We start from the raw sequence: 5,037 nt of genomic DNA, 5'->3' as shown, positions 1-5,037 counted from the left end.
TTACAATCTTATACACGTCTTTTGAAGCACCGCCATTGTATTTCTTAAGCATTTGTTTGCACCAATCGACACGAGCATCTTTTTGAGATTTTGTCAGATTATGTGGGATCCAACGAGAACAAACCTTTTTCACGGCTAAATGATTATGCAATATTTCATATATGCTGGTGGAACTAATGCCCAAGGTTGTCTCAATCTCACAGTATGTCACGATCTTGCATTATTAATTTTTTGCACAGCATCAATGTTTTCTGACACAACAACTGATTTTGGACGACTTTCACGACTTTCGTCGGTGAGCGAACGGCGACCACGATTAAATTCGTTATACCAGCGTTTCCCAGTGGCAAAGGATGGGGTTTTATTGCCAAAAGTGGAAGTAAGTTGATCGATGCACTCCTGTCTTGATAATCCACGTCGAAAGTCGTAATAAATCATTGCACGAAAATTTTCACGAGTTCATTCCATTTTATCGCTGAGACACAATTTTCAAGTGACTGTAAACAATACAAATCGCGCTCAAATAACAAAACGTTTTGAAGAAGGTTACAGTCAAACTTTCTAGTGGAAACGTCCGATGGCACCTGACAACACTCAGTGTTGCCAAGACTCAAAATATAAATAGTGACCCTCGTATTATATAATAGTATAATATAATATAATATAATATGTTATTATGTTAAAAAACGAATAATTTTTTTCTGTAAATATATAATGTGTAATGGTAACACAGCCACACAAAAAAAATTTTGGTTCTGACCTGGGGGTCTGACTATGTGTACCTTATGTTTTTGGAGTCTCTGAATCCGAATCCGAGGTCCATTTAACCCCATCAGATCAGGATTTTTTCTAACCTAAAAAAACCAGTCGGATTACAATTTTTTTAAAACATTGATGGATTTACATGAAATTTGTTACTTGTTTTTGAGGTCGCTGATTACGAATTTGATGCTAGATTTTAAAAATGCAAAGTGGCGTATCCAATATGGCGGACACATTTAACAAAAATTCATATTTTTTTGAAACTTGGTATCTAAGGGTCTTCGGGGTCGCTGATTACGAATTTAGAGTCAGAATTTCCAAATTACAAGTAGCGGATCCAAGCTGTGAAACCCTAGAACCCTTATAAAGTTACTTTACCCAATCATCAACTTCACACTAAATGACTTTATCTTTACATTCATTTAACTAAGGTCAGTTTTTTAAATCATTGTACCGTCGGCATTGGCATTACCCGATGTACACCGCGGGGAGGTTGCGGATAGCGGATAGCGGATAGCAGATAGTCTCCGTTGCCCACCGTCACCACGTGGAGGTGCCCTGGATGCAGATACACGCAAGACAAATTTCCTGGAAACCTGGGGCACTTCAGTGAAGAACAGGGTGAACGTTTCCACCAAGATATTAAACTTGTTGAAACTCGCACGGTGGGACGTTAATATGTTGGCAGATTTTTGCCAACCTCAAAAACAAGTAACAAATTTCATGTAAATCCATCAATGTTTTAAAAAAATTGTAATCCGACTGGTTTTTTTAGGTTAGAAAAAAATCCTGATCTGATGGGGTTAAATGGACCTCGGATTCGGATTCAGAGACCCCAAAAACATAAGGTACACATAGTCAGACCCCCAGGTCAGAACCAAAATTTTTTTTTGTGTGGCTGTGTAATGAATTATTTTTTAAAAATGACTTTTTCAAAACCTTAATATTTAATTAATTATTAAAGAATTGGAAAGAAGACTGGAGTTAGGAGTCAGGCGTTAGGAGTCAGGCGCAGAAGACATCGCGCAAATAATACACTTATGAAGCTTGAAACTTCTTTATTTAACAAACGCGCTTAAATGTTTCGGCTCATTTTTTAGGCTTCCTCAGAGCAAACACGAACTAACGTATATAAAGTAAAAGTTATCCTGTCATGGTGAGCTCCCCTACATCGAGAATTTAAATGCCAGAATTAAACAATAAGAAAGAAAAGAAAAATGAAAAAGAAGGGAAATATTAAAAATGTCGAATTAAAGACTATAGAAACTAATTTATCAAAAAACTTTAATAATATAATTAATTATCTCGAAAATAAGAACGCTCGATTACAAAGCACCGTATCGCAAACATTACCATGAATAATTCAAGAACCGGTTCCTGATATGTTGGCCAGTCGGTATCAGACACAGTGAGTCACTTTTTAGTTATTAGCCAGTATTAATGAAAATTGTAAAGTGATAAAAAATCTCATCAGAAGGACTTGTTACTGTGTACGAACGACACCGACTGACTTGGGCAAGATTTTTTATCACTTTACAATTTTCATTAATACTAGCTAATAACTAAAAAGTGACTCACTGTGTCTGATACCGACTGGCCAACATATCAGGAACCGGTTCTTGAATTATTCATGGTAATGTTTGCGATACGGTGCTTTGTAATCGTGGTGAGCGTCCTTATTTTCGAGATAATTATATTATTAAAGTTTTTTGATAAATTAGTTTCTATATTCTTTAATTCGATATTTTTAATATTTCCCTTCTTTTTCATTTTCCTTTTTTCTTTTTGTTTAATTCTGGCATTTAAATTCTCGATGTAGGAGAGTTCACCATTATGACAGGATAACTTTCACTTTATATATATGTTAGTTTGTATTTGCTCTGAGGAAAGCTCAAAAAGAACCGAAACATGTAAGCACGTTTGTTACAGTCTGTTCAATAAGAACGTACGGTTCCGCACTTCATTAATAGATGACGCACAGAAGTTAAGTTTGGTTTTTCCAATTCTCTGAACAGTTCGGAAGAATGCTTTGAGGTCATATGGGTAGTGTGACTTGTTTTGACTGTAACAGAGCAAATAACCACAATGAGTGCTGCGTATGCAAGTCGTTTTGAAGCAGTGTTCCTTTACACACATCCGAAAGGACCGAAAATGTCGTATGCAGCTGCCGGGCGCTACATGAAAAAGTCAGAAGGATTCGTCAGGAAGTGGGTGAAACGTTACAACGAAACAAAAAATGTCGACGACCTGCCGGAACGTGGCACCTGATGGTCAACGACGAAAAAGAACGACAGAGCTATCATCAAAATATTTGAGAAGAATCCTGGGTGTTCATTACGACGAACGAAAAATCTTTTATTGAAAAAGGGTATAGATGTGAGCCTTAATACTATTAGACAACGATTGCTTGATTCCGAATACGGTTGGCGATCTACAAAGTTAAAACCTTTTTTAACCGAAAAACACGTCGAAAAACGGCTGGAGTGGGCAAAGGCTAATATTGACCGTGATTTTGCCAATGTAATCTTTACCGATGAATCATCCTTTTGGGCCTGGATTCCCAGAAGATATGCGTGATCAACTCGTCATGATCCCGTTGTTCAATGTACAGTAAAAGTACACGTATGGGGATGTTTCTGTAAACAGGGATTTGGTACTTTACATCTTTTCACAGACAATCTGAATGCACAGAAAATGAATATGATTTATCATAAGTGTTTATTGAAGTCTGCTCAAAGATGGTTTAGCTCAGATAATAGTTCATGGGTGCTTCAAGAGGACAATGACCTAAAATACCGAAGTCGTGCGTGTACGGAGTGGAAACGTGAAAATGGCATCACTACAATGGATTGGCCTTCCCAGTCACCTGATGCCAATTCCATCGAAAACGTGTGGGCAATCATGAAGATGAAACTCAGAGAAAAGAAAGTTTTTAATTTAAAGCAGCTCGTTCGTCATATACGGGAAATCTGGAGAAATTTTCCTGAGGCAATGGCTGAAAATCTCGTGGAAAGCATGCCCCGATGCTGCCAGGCCATACTCGATAACAAAGGAGATTGGACAATTTACTAAGTAAACGCATTTTAGTTTATTGAATTTAATAATAGATCCAAATAAAATTTTTAACAATTCTGTGTTTTTTTTAGGAGAAACAGCCCGTACGTTCTTGTTGAACAGACTGTAAATAAAGAAGTTTCAAGCTTCATAAGTGTATTATTTGCGCAACGTCTTGTGCGCCTGACTCCTAACGTCCGTATCTTTAATTCTTTGATTTATAAGGAGTCTTGGTTAATTTAATTTGTTATACGAATTTAGTTAATTATTATTACAGTCATAAAAAATTGCAACGTTATTAAATATATTATAATAGTTATTATAAAAAGTAACAATAAAAGTATATAACGACGTTATACTTACATCTATTCCCAGAAAATAATGTATGGGCAAAGAAGAAAAATACCCACTCTATCCCACAAAAGCAAACATCCATTTTGAGTAATCGTTATTTAATTTGTAACCCGATCTCTAATAAGTTGATGCCTCGATAAATTAATTTCTATATTGGACAACATCTTTTTCTATTTTCCCGATAACGCACGTTTATCCGAGATACTCTCTTTTCTCTACCTTAGCGAGGTAGGGAGAAATAGTCACTCTTGAAGTGGTTCGGGTGTGTTTTCGAACGCAACGATCGAAAGTCCATCGAGAGTATCGAAGTATTTTCGAACGATTCTCGGGAGGATCCATATATGTAATATTTACTATATTGCTAACGGCAATTGGCTGCAGCAAACATCACGGTGCAGACCAAAGACATAGGGTGCGGTCCACTTGGCGCTACAAACGCTTCAAACGTTTTCACTTTCATATGCTTCTATAGAACGGTCCATTAGCACTACTAATGCTGCCAACAGTATGCAAATGGACCAATTTTTGAAGCGTTTTGAAGCGTTACCCACATAGCAAAAATTGATCCTAGGTACATCCTACAGACGTATGTCGAGGGATTTTCAAACATCCTGAGTACGTATCTGAAGAAACTTAGGAGGTATTTAGGATATATTGAGGATGTTCGAATGTCCGCTTATTCTACATCCATAGGACATCATCATTCAGATATCATTAGGATGTTTCTGGATAACCAAATTTCATCCTAGATTTATCCAGTGGACGTCCTAAAATGTCTTAAAAATACTACTGAGCACTACTGCGCAGTAGTACTTTTTTACAAGAGTATACCCGCGTCTCGATATGATACCAAATGCAGGAAACGAG

The sequence above is a fragment of the Trachymyrmex cornetzi genome, unplaced genomic scaffold (genome assembly GCF_001594075.2).
Source record: "Trachymyrmex cornetzi isolate Tcor2-1 unplaced genomic scaffold, Tcor1.1 scaffold160, whole genome shotgun sequence".
Taxonomy (NCBI): Eukaryota; Metazoa; Arthropoda; class Insecta; order Hymenoptera; family Formicidae; genus Trachymyrmex; species Trachymyrmex cornetzi.
The sequence above is the reverse complement of the archived record's forward strand: the minus strand, read 5'-3'. Positions refer to the sequence as shown.